Below are 13,594 nucleotides of genomic sequence, written 5' to 3'. Positions count from 1 at the left end.
TGTCACACGAAGAACTACTACGTCGAGGAAACGATTTACACATCAATAAAGATGGACCCCTATTAGGTGAACTTAATGAGCCAACGTCGAGAGTCCACAAGGACAAAGTAAGAAAGGCTTGACAGTCACTGAAGGAGGATCAGCCCGAGCCAGTTGACACTCGAGAGTCCACTTCTCAGCAAACATCTGTACTTGAATTAACAAATAATGGAAACAATAAAATTATATTTGTCTATCCTTGAAATTATTTAAATAAATATGGACTTAAGTAAACGGACAGGGTTTACTCCCTACTCCTTGTTAGTCTTATCCTACAAGAGTCCTCCCTAAAACTTAAAAAAATTAAACGAGTATGAAAAATAGAAAAATAATTAGGATATTTGCCAGTACGTTCTCCCCCGGTGACGGCCCGATTCCAAGTGACGGTTTGACTCGGTCCAATCCAAGGTGGAAACGGCGTATGATTGGTGTAGATTCGTCTAGGATTTATATGGATGTTGGACGATGTGGTCACTGTTCATGGTCCTGTCACGCTCCAACTGAAATTGAAAGAAAACAAAAATAAAATTGAAAAAACGAGTATTCAACCCAAAATGTGGTAAGATCTTCAAGGAAAATATTTCCACATTTCAGATTATAATAGAGAATTTAAAGAACAGACAAAAATATAAATTTAAAAACGATAATAGTAAAAGTGAATGAATGAGGAAAAAAAATTGTTACTTCTTTCCAGCGTTTAGTTGAGAAGCTTCCTCCTCTCGAGTGTGAATGTTAATTCACACAAAGGTCGACCAGATCATGACTGATACTCTCCTCAGTGACTAATTACCCTTACTTTCTTTGTCCCTTGGTGTGGATCCGAGTTGTCACACGAAGAACTACTACGTCGAGGAAACGATTTACACATCAATAAAGATGGACCCCTATTAGGTGAACTTAATGAGCCAACGTCGAGAGTCCACAAGGACAAAGTAAGAAAGGGTTGACAGTCACTGAAGGAGGATCAGCCCGAGCCAGTTGACACTCGAGAGTCCACTTCTCAGCAAACATCTGTACTTGAATTAACAAATAATGGAAACAATAAAATTATATTTGTCTATCCTTGAAATTATTTAAATAAATATGGACTTAAGTAAACGGACAGGGTTTACTCCCTACTCCTTGTTAGTCTTGTCCTACAAGAGTCCTCCCTAAAACTTAAAAAAATTAAACGAGTATGAAAAATAGAAAAATAATTAGGATATTTGCCAGTACGTTCTCCCCCGGTGACGGCCCGATTCCAAGTGACGGTTTGACTCGGTCCAATCCAAGGTGGAAACGGCGTATGATTGGTGTAGATTCGTCTAGGATTTATATGGATGTTGGACGATGTGGTCACTGTTCATGGTCCTGTCACGCTCCAACTGAAATTGAAAGAAAACAAAAATAAAATTGAAAAAACGAGTATTCAACCCAAAATGTGTAAATATCTTCAAGGAAAATATTTCCACATTTCAGATTATAATAGAGAATTTAAAGAACAGACAAAAATATAAATTTAAAAACGATAATAGTAAAAGTGAATGAATGAGGAAAAAAAATTGTTACTTCTTTCCAGCGTTTAGTTGAGAAGCTTCCTCCTCTCGAGTGTGAATGTTAATTCACACAAAGGTCGACCAGATCATGACTGATACTCTCCTCAGTGACTAATTACCCTTACTTTCTTTGTCCCTTGGTGTGGATCCGAGTTGTCACACGAAGAACTACTACGTCGAGGAAACGATTTACACATCAATAAAGATGGACCCCTATTAGGTGAACTTAATGAGCCAACGTCGAGAGTCCACAAGGACAAAGTAAGTAAGGGTTGATAGTCACTGAAGGAGGATCAGCCCGAGCCAGTTGACACTCGAGAGTCCACTTCTCAGCAAACATCTGTACTTGAATTAACAAATATTGGAAACAATAAAATTATATTTGTCTATCCTAGAAATTATTTAAATAAATATGGACTTAAGTAAACGGACAGGGTTTAAACCCTACTGCTTGGTAGTATTGTCCTACAAGAGTCCTCCCTAAAACTTAAAAAAATTAAACGAGTATGAAAAATAGAAAAATAATTAGGATATTTGCCAGTACGTTCTCCCCCGGTGACGGCCCGATTCCAAGTGACGGTTTGACTCGGTCCAATCCAAGGTGGAAACGGCGTATGATTGGTGTAGATTCGTCTAGGATTTATATGGATGTTGGACGATGTGGTCACTGTTCATGGTCCTCTCACGCTCCAACTGAAACAGAAAGAAAACAAAAATAAAATTGAAAAAACGAGTATTCAACCCAAAATGTGGAAAGATCTTCAAGATAAATATTTCCACATTTCAGATTATAATAGAGTATTTAAAGAACAGACAAAAATATAAATTTAAAAACGAAAATAGTAAAAGTGAATGAATGAGGAAAAAAAATTGTTACTTCTTTCCAGCGTTTATTTGAGAAGCTTCCTCCTCTCGAGTGTGAATGTTAATTCACACAAAGGTCGACCAGATCATGACTGATACTCTCCTCAGTGACTAATTACCCTTACTTTCTTTGTCCCTTGGTGTGGATCCGAGTTGTCACACGAAGAACTACTACGTCGAGGAAACGATTTACACATCAATAAAGATGGACCCCTATTAGGTGAACTTAATGAGCCAACGTCGAGAGTCCACAAGGACAAAGTAAGTAAGGGTTGATAGTCACTGAAGGAGGATCAGCCCGAGCCAGTTGACACTCGAGAGTCCACTTCTCAGCAAACATCTGTACTTGAATTAACAAATAATGGAAACAATAAAATTATATTTGTCTATCCTTGAAATTATTTAAATAAATATGGACTTAAGTAAACGGACAGGGTTTACTCCCTACTCCTTGTTAGTCTTGTCCTACAAGAGTACTCCCTAAAACTTAAAAAAATTAAACGAGTATGAAAAATAGAAAAATAATTAGGATATTTGCCAGTACGTTCTCCCCCGGTGACGGCCCGATTCCAAGTGACGGTTTGACTCGGTCCAATCCAAGGTGGAAACGGCGTATGATTGGTGTAGATTCGTCTAGGATTTATATGGATGTTGGACGATGTGGTCACTGTTCATGGTCCTGTCACGCTCCAACTGAAATTGAAAGAAAACAAAAATAAAATTGAAAAAACGAGTATTCAACCCAAAATGTGGTAAGATCTTCAAGGAAAATATTTCCACATTTCAGATTATAATAGAGAATTTAAAGAACAGACAAAAATATAAATTTAAAAACGATAATAGTAAAAGTGAATGAATGAGGAAAAAAATTGTTACTTCTTTCCAGCGTTTAGTTGAGAAGCTTCCTCCTCTCGAGTGTGAATGTTAATTCACACAAAGGTCGACCAGATCATGACTGATACTCTCCTCAGTGACTAATTACCCTTACTTTCTTTGTCCCTTGGTGTGGATCCGAGTTGTCACACGAAGAACTACTACGTCGAGGAAACGATTTACACATCAATAAAGATGGACCCCTATTAGGTGAACTTAATGAGCCAACGTCGAGAGTCCACAAGGACAAAGTAAGAAAGGGTTGACAGTCACTGAAGGAGGATCAGCCCGAGCCAGTTGACACTCGAGAGTCCACTTCTCAGCAAACATCTGTACTTGAATTAACAAATAATGGAAACAATAAAATTATATTTGTCTATCCTTGAAATTATTTAAATAAATATGGACTTAAGTAAACGGACAGGGTTTACTCCCTACTCCTTGGTAGTCTTGTCCTACAAGAGTCCTCCCTAAAACTTAAAAAAATTAATCGAGTATGAAAAATAGAAAAATTATTAGGATATTTGCCAGTACGTCCTCCGATGACTGTTTGACCCCAAATGATGGTTTGTCTTTCTCCAACCGAGGGAGAATGTAGTACAGGGTTGGTAGCGATTCGTTATCGAATTTATATCGATATTGGACTGTTTTGTCTCTAGGAATAGTCCTCTTCCACTCCACCTGAAAAAAATAAATGTTAATAAAACTTGGAAATACGAGTATTTAACCTGAAATATAGAAGGATATTCAAGGAAAATATTTCCGTATTTCAATTTATAATTACGAATTTCAAGAACTGGCAAAAATGGTAATTAATACAAAGATTCTACCAAAAATATATTATTAATAAAAAAGAGCAAATAGTATTTGATTCTAGTTATTAATTGAGAAACTTTTTTGTGTCTAGAGTGAACGCTAATTTAATTAAGATGTCCCTTTATTAGTTGAACTGGACATGTGAGAAGATAGAATCCCCGTGGACAATGATGTTGAGGCGATTCCCTTTATTTTAAAAGGAAATAAGAAACCAGAAAATGGTAACCTGCCTAATACCGAAAACTATAAAGCCTACCTAATTCGCAAAGCTAAAAAGCTTACATATAACGCAAATCTAAACCTAAAGAAATACAGAAAATTGGCGCAAAATAGAAATAGACGCAATAGAGGATCAGAAATAACATGAAAAAAAAACATGAAATAATTTAAACCGAAGAAAGACCAATTATATTCTACAGGTAGGATTTCGGTCATTCTTCAGTTAATAAAAAAAATTTCCACGGTTTTACCCGCGGGACTTACTCATTCGGCGAATTCCCAGCAATTATCCATACATGTTCTGCGATAATACCGTTGATGGGGATGGCGATGTTGATGGCGTTGATGATGATGATGGAGATGGAGATAAAGACGCTGACGTTATTCATTCGCGAAAAAAAGATTTTGAAACGACACTACGCGAGGCGAATTTTAATTTAACGTATACTACCCGGGACAACCGCACTCCGCGACAAACACTTATCGACTGACACAACGAAACTCAGATGTTTCAAACGGCATAGCGGAACGCGATTTTTTTAACGTATACTACGCGGGACAACCGCACTCCGCCACGAACACTTATCGACTGACACTACGACACTCGGATTTTTCAAACGGCACTGAGCGAAGCGAATTTTATTTTATCGTATACTACTCGGGACAACCGCACTCCGCGACGAACACTTATCGACTGGCACTACGAGACGCGGATATTTCAAAGGACACTGCTCAACGCGAAATTTATTTTAACGTATACTACTCGGGACAACAGCACTCCGCGAAAACCACCTAACGACTGACACTACGAAACTCGGATTATTCAAACGATACTCCGCGACGCGATTTTTTTAAAGGAATACTACGCGGGACAACAGCACTCCGCGACGAACACTTACCGACTGACACTACGACACTCGGATTTTTCAAACGGCACTGAGCGAAGCGAATTTTATTTTATCGTATACTACTCGGGACAACCGCACTCCGCGACGAACACTTATCGACTGGCACTACGAGACGCGGATATTTCAAAGGACACTGCTCAACGCGAATTTTATTTTAACGTATACTACGCGGGACAACCGCACTCCGCGACGAACACTTATCGACTGACACTACGAAACTCGGATTTTTTGAATAACACTACGCGCGCGCGAGGCTTATTTTAATTTAACTTATACTACCCGGGACAACCGCACTCCGCGACAAACACTTATCGACTGACACAACGAAACTCAGATGTTTCAAACGGCATAGCGGAACGCGATTTTTTTAACGTATACTACGCGGGACAACCGCACTCCGTGACGAACACTTATCGATTGACACTACGGAACTCAGATTTTTCAAACGGCATAGCGGAACGCGAATTTTATTTTAACGTATACTACTCGGGACAACAGCACTCCGCGACGAACACTTAATGACTGACACTACGAAACTCGGATTTTTCAAACGGCACTGCGAGACGTGATGTTTTTAATGTATACTACGCGGGACAACCACACTCCGCGATGAACACTTATCGACTGACACTACGAAACTCGGATTTTTCAAATGACACTGAGCGAAGCGAATTTTCTTCTATCGTATGCTAGTCGGGACAACCGCACTCCGCGACAACCACTTAACGACTGACACTACGAAACTCGGATTTTTCAAACGGCACTGAGCGAAGCGAATTTTATTTTATCGTATACTACTCGGGACAACCGCACTCCGCGACGAACACTTATCGACTGGCAGTACGAGACGCGGATATTTTAAAGGACACTGCTCGACGCGAATTTTGTTTTAACGTATACTACTCGGGACAACCGCACTCCGCGACGAACACTTATCGACTGACACTAGGGAACTCGGATTTTTCAAACGGCATAGCGGAACGCGATTTTTTTTAACGTATACTACGCGGGACAACCGCACTCCGCGACGAACACTTATCGACTGACACAACGAAACTCGGATGTTTCAAACGGAACTGCGCGACGCGATTTTTATAAAGGTATACTACGCGGGACAACCGCACTCCGCGACGAACACTTATCGACTGACACTACGAAACTCGGATTTTTCAAATGACACTGAGCGAAGCGAATTTTCTTCTATCGTATGCTAGTCGGGACAACCGCACTCCGCGACAACCACTTAACGACTGACACTACGAAACTCGGATTTTTCAAACGGCACTGAGCGAAGCGAATTTTATTTTATCGTATACTACTCGGGACAACCGCACTCCGCGACGAACACTTATCGACTGGCAGTACGAGACGCGGATATTTTAAAGGACACTGCTCGACGCGAATTTTGTTTTAACGTATACTACTCGGGACAACAGCACCCGCGACAAACACTTATCGACCGACACTACGAAACTCGGATTTTTCAAACGGCACTGCGCGACGCGATTTTTTTAAAGGTATACTACGCGGGACAACCGCAATCCGCGACGAACACTTATCGACTGGCACTACGAGACGCGGATATTTCAAAGGACACTGCTCGACGCGAATTTTATTTTAACGTATACTACTCGGGACAACAGCACTCCGCGACGAACACTTATCGACCGACACTACGAAACTCGGATTTTTCAAATGGCACTGCGCGACGCGATTTTTTTTAAGGTATACTACGCGGGACAACCGCGCTACGCTACGAGGATTTATCGAATAACACTACGGGAGGCGGCTTTTCAAACGGCACTGCGCGACAGGAAATTTTTAAACGGGCGCTCTCATCCTGTAGTGAAGTCGCCAACCGTAACAGAAATAAATTATTTAATTTAACTTTAATTTATTTAACTTTAATATAATTAAAGTAAAATTGATAGGCTTTAACATTCCTTGAGGCTTCAGTCTTTAGTCGCTGCAACAGTCATACACACATACACAATAGGCGCGCTACGCACTGACTGTAGTCACAGATTTTCTAATTATTACGCGAATCACACACAGATAAAAGCTTTTATTTTCATCACACACTGCATTCTATTACTATATATTCTATTAAAATATCCCAACTCCATTACTTAAAGTTCGCTCTTGAAATAATTAAATATGCGGAAACTCTATAGAGAAGTTAAATTTAATTTTTAAACAATTTACTTGTCACCAATGCCGAATACTTATAATTGCACACCACTATCTATTAAAAAATTTTAACCAGAATTTTAAATTTATTTAGAAAAAATTATAATAATTAATAAAATATTAATTAAAATTAAATAACTTTTAAAAATATAATTAGAGCTAATTAAATTTATTTAAATTTTATAAAACGAGGCACAATTTTATTAATATTATAAAATAAATAGCATATATGTGATGAGAGTAAAACACTCAATTATTTTTAATCGCAACTAATTTAAACTAAATGTCAGTCTTTACGAATAACCACGACGCGCGATCCGCTGACGACCGGTACGAGGATAATTGATAATTGAGTTGAGGACGTTGAGGTACCCAATTTAGTGCAGAGTGGGAAATTGAATCGTGTGTGGTTCTGCTAGCTTTACTCTTAAATTTAACATGGAAAATGATATACTACACTACATATAGTTGAAAGCATACACGGTTCAATTTCCCACTGTGTACATACGAAGCAAGCGAGTACATATGTATGAGTTAGGCGCGCGAAGTAAAAGCGCTGGTCTTTTCAAAGCGATTCCTAAAAGCATCGAAAAATTAAGGGAAAGCTATACCCAGCTGTTGTGGTGTCCCCTGTGGGAATGCGAAAGAGCAGAACTCTGTGATGCTTTAGGTGTGCCCTCGTTGGAGGTGGAGACCCTTGTGTCCCATGTTACGAGTACGCCGAGAGCTTGGAATGCATTTTCCAGCTTCTCGGTTAGGGTCCTCACCTCCAAGGACAGTAGAGTCCGAGCTGAGGAGTCTGCTGCTCTCTCCTCTGGGGTGAGGTAGAGTCTGGGGTTTTTGTTTGTCTGGGGATGACCGCATACGGTCGTAGAGTAGAGCGTATACCCTCCTACCTGATGTTATAAGCTATGCTTGGTACCGGGTAGGGGGGCAGGTAGGGGGTTTTGGTGGGTTAGAATCCCACATAACCTCTGGCCAAAACATCGGCCGCCAGAGGTACTTAACAAGCCGTAAGGCTTTAAGAAGTTTCCCCCTACCTCGCAAAGCGTCGGAAAAAAAAAAAAAAAAAAAGGGAAAGCTATACCCAGCCATACCTGTATGTATGTATATGTATATTGTATGTAGTACATAGTACATACATACAGGCAATTGGCAATTGGCAGACTGGCAGTAAATTCTTGAACACAGATCTATATGCATGAGAATTGAGTGAGAGCAGAGATGAAACGGGAGATTGCTCATGCGAGGTCCCGAGGCAATCCCTACCGGTAGGCGGCGCTGGTGTTGGCAAACGCGTCTCAGGTCCATCCCGTCCATCTAACCCCTAACGCCATCTATCGAAAGAGACCACGAAGCACGAGCGTTAAGCTTAGAATAGGGTAAAACAGATATGCATTGTTGCCAGAAAGCGGACTAAAGAGAGAGCGGAGATATTTTCTCGGGCCTCTGTCTTTCTCGCTGTTAGCGTCTAGCAGAAGAGTCGAGGCAAAATCTTTCCGTTTCGCTTTGCCGAAAATCTACTAATATTCGATGTCATTTACATTTGCAGCCCAATGCCTTTATACATGATTTTTTCAGCATATTTATTTATGAGCATTGACTTATTTAAATCAATAATAAATTAAGGAAATGCGTATTTGATATATAATAATTATTTTAACTATAATTTCATCGTTATATTTCGCTTATTTCCGTAAAATCTGCATTTCTTTAGTTTATTATTGATTATTGTAAGTCAACGGCCATTAAAAAAAATTTAATCTTAAAAAAAAAAGAAAAGTACCGACCAGGAATCGAACCCGGACCCACGAATCGCCACGCGATTACCTTACCGCCTAGACCACGAAGCTTCTTCAGTGCACTGTAAACAGATAGTCTTCTTAAGGGCTTGAAATCTTCTATTGAACCATATAAATAAACGAGCAACCGACAGCTTTATTCATTATTATTCTATCATAATGGTACACAAATTAAAGAATAATTATATAATGAATAGTTTTCAAAAGCTTTTCCAATAAGCAAGAACGGAAACTGCGAGCGTTGATTATTTATCTTCGTTCTTGGCTATTGGAAAAGCTTTTGAAAACTATTCAAAATATAATTATTCCTTAATTTGTGTACCATTATGACAGAATAATAATGAATAAAGCTGTCGGTTGCTCGTTTATTTATATGGTTTAAAAGAAGATTTCAAGCCCCTAAGAAGACTATCTGTTTACGGTGCACTGAAGAAGCCTCGTGGTCTAGGGGGTAAGGTAATCGCGTGGCGATTCGTGGGTCCGGGTTCGATTCCTGATCGGTACTTTTCTTTTTTTTTTAAGATTAAATTTTTTTTAATGGCGATTGACTTACAATAATCAATAATAAACTAAAGAAATACAGATTTTACGGAAATAAGCGAAATATAACGATGAAATTATAGTTAAAATAATTATTATATATCAAATACGCATTTTTCTTAATTTATTATTGATTTAAATAAGTCAATGCTCATAAATAAATATGCTGAAAAAATCATGTATAAAGGCATTGGGCTGCAAATGTAAATGACATCGAATATTGGTAGATTTTCGGCAAAGCGAAACGGAAAGATTTTGCCTCGACTCTTCTGCTAGACGCTAATAGCGAGAAAGACAGAGAGGTCCGAGAATATCTCCGCTCTCTCTTTAGTCCGCTTTCTGGCAACAATATACAAACTTAACTATCTACGCTTTTATTAATTATATTAATGTATAGTAAGTGCTTCAATGCTATAGTCAAATAACACAATCCTATGTCCCGCCGTTAGGAAAAGACCCTGTATATCTGTTTTACCCTACTCTAAGCTTAACGCTCGTGCTTCGTAGTCTCTTCCGATAGATGGCGTTAGGGGTTAGATGGACCTGAGACGCGTTTGCCAACACTAGCGCCGCCTACCGGTAGGGATTGCCTCGGGACTTCGCAGTTCACTGTGGGAAATTGATTCGTCGACCTTTCGGTTAACTTCACTCCGTACTTTTCTGAATTATACCACAGTATAGAAAAAATCATTTAAGTTGGTATCTGTTGTAGAAAGTATAGAAATATGAAAATAATATATATATTTTCATACTCATGTACATATAGTCTACTCGACATTAGTTCATCAAAATAGTAAATGTCAAATAGGTAAAATTCATGAAATATGAAGTATCAGTTGTTTGTAGCACAACAGAAAGAATTATAATAAATAGTTATTTAACCAATATTTTCAAAAATTATGTATTTCTTTAAAGTATGAAAATATTCTGTTTGTCTACAAATAAATCCTTCATTTGTAAATAAGTGTATGCAAGTTATTTAATCAAAAGTTGGACCAGCTGAAGTAAAGGGACTAATGCATAGCAGAAAGAAGAATAGTTGTCAGATGAGTATTCCAAACCACAAAAGCAAAACTGATTTGGATATTTTTCTTGGTTAAAATGTTTGTAATCATTTTTGTTACAGGAATCATTCATCAAGACACATGGTATAATTGTTATTATTTATTGCACATCTCTAATAAAACAGTGATTTGTGAAGTGGACAAAAATTCTTGTATATTTAAAAGTTGAGTGAAATCCATCTATTGCAGTCGCAGCTACTCCGTAAAACTTGGATTTGAAGACTTAAGTAAATCTCATCTAAAAAAATATAATTATTAAAATTAAGAAATGTAAGTCTATCATAATAAGTTATTATTTGTTTACCGTCAAAAGTCTATAGCATGGCCATTATTTTCTAAGACTTTGTTTAGTCTATGCGGGACGGAATTTACCAAATTTTCACAAATTTCAGGTTCTCCTCTCAATTCTTCCCAAACTCTCAACACATGATTTCTCAGGGCTTCTTTAGTTCTTTCAGCCTCTGGTCTCCATCGTTTGGTTATGATGCCCCAGATATTCTCTATGACATTTAAGTCAGGTGATTTGGAAGGCCAATCAACCAGAGAAATTTGTGGATGCCGGTTAAACCAATCTCGTGTCTTGAACGAGGTGTGTACGCTGGAATTATCCTGCACATAGTGAATGGTAGGCATTTCCTCCTCAGGATAGATTGCTCTTACTGTCGGCAGCATGACATCTTCCAATACATTGATATATATATCCGAGTTCATCTTAGTTTCTATTTGATGAAGCTCTCCAATGCCATGCTTGGACATCCAGCCCCAGAATGCCAACGATATTCTACAACTCCTGTCTCGAGGAAGAACATATTTTTCGTTCAACCTTTCGTCATCTGGCCTCCACACGTGCATTCGGCCGTCTGCTGTTGACACAAATACCTTCTCATCTGTCCAGATCGTATTATCCCAACAATCATCCTGTTGGCCTAAATATTCTAGAGCAAATCCTACACGTCTTTCTCTGTGCTCATTTGTGTATTTAATTTTTCTGCAAGGACGATGGCAATGGACACCTTCTCTATGCAGAATATTACGCACTGTTTTAGGTGTAATATTTAAATTTATCTCACTTAGAACTCTTGCAGATGCTTGGAAAGGATTGTTTTCCATTGAACTACGAATAATTCTGTTTTCTTCTGCAGTTGTTTTAGCAACTCCATGGTTTTCTTTTCTATGATCTGATAATCCTTCCAGGCCATTCTCTCTATACCGATCTATCCACTTACTCACTGTCTGCCTATGCAAATTTAACTTTCTTGCAATTTCAATATTGCTATAATTTTCTCTCTTCAATGCAATAATTTGCCCTCTTGTAATTAAATCTTTTTCCCTTTGATTCATTTTCACTTTTACTTAATTGTAACTTGCAGTCTTTTGTTTTAAACAAAAGACTGCAAGTTACAATTAAGTGGGAAAAAAACAAAAGACAAATAAAGACTGCAAGTTACAATTAAGTAAAAGTGAAAATGAATCAAAGGGAAAAAGATTTAATTACAAGAGGGCAAATTATTGCATTGAAGAGAGAAAATTATAGCAATATTGAAATTGCAAGAAAGTTAAATTTGCATAGGCAGACAGTGAGTAAGTGGATAGATCGGTATAGAGAGAATGGCCTGGAAGGATTATCAGATCATAGAAAAGAAAACCATGGAGTTGCTAAAACAACTGCAGAAGAAAACAGAATTATTCGTAGTTCAATGGAAAACAATCCTTTCCAAGCATCTGCAAGAGTTCTAAGTGAGATAAATTTAAATATTACACCTAAAACAGTGCGTAATATTCTGCATAGAGAAGGTGTCCATTGCCATCGTCCTTGCAGAAAAATTAAATACACAAATGAGCACAGAGAAAGACGTGTAGGATTTGCTCTAGAATATTTAGGCCAACAGGATGATTGTTGGGATAATACGATCTGGACAGATGAGAAGGTATTTGTGTCAACAGCAGACGGCCGAATGCACGTGTGGAGGCCAGATGACGAAAGGTTGAACGAAAAATATGTTCTTCCTCGAGACAGGAGTTGTAGAATATCGTTGGCATTCTGGGGCTGGATGTCCAAGCATGGCATTGGAGAGCTTCATCAAATAGAAACTAAGATGAACTCGGATATATATATCAATGTATTGGAAGATGTCATGCTGCCGACAGTAAGAGCAATCTATCCTGAGGAGGAAATGCCTACCATTCACTATGTGCAGGATAATTCCAGCGTACACACCTCGTTCAAGACACGAGATTGGTTTAACCGGCATCCACAAATTTCTCTGGTTGATTGGCCTTCCAAATCACCTGACTTAAATGTCATAGAGAATATCTGGGGCATCATAACCAAACGATGGAGACCAGAGGCTGAAAGAACTAAAGAAGCCCTGAGAAATCATGTGTTGAGAGTTTGGGAAGAATTGAGAGGAGAACCTGAAATTTGTGAAAATTTGGTAAATTCCGTCCCGCATAGACTAAACAAAGTCTTAGAAAATAATGGCCATGCTATAGACTTTTGACGGTAAACAAATAATAACTTATTATGATAGACTTACATTTCTTAATTTTAATAATTATATTTTTTTAGATGAGATTTACTTAAGTCTTCAAATCCAAGTTTTACGGAGTAGCTGCGACTGCAATAGATGGATTTCACTCAACTTTTAAATATACAAGAATTTTTGTCCACTTCACAAATCACTGTTTTATTAGAGATGTGCAATAAATAATAACAATTATACCATGTGTCTTGATGAATGATT

The sequence above is a fragment of the Prorops nasuta genome, unplaced genomic scaffold, assembly GCF_024137725.1.
Source record: "Prorops nasuta isolate Cenicafe-Biocafe unplaced genomic scaffold, Cenicafe_Pnas_1.2 PNAS00004, whole genome shotgun sequence".
Lineage (NCBI taxonomy): Eukaryota > Metazoa > Arthropoda > Insecta > Hymenoptera > Bethylidae > Prorops > Prorops nasuta.
This window is presented reverse-complemented; position numbering follows the sequence as displayed.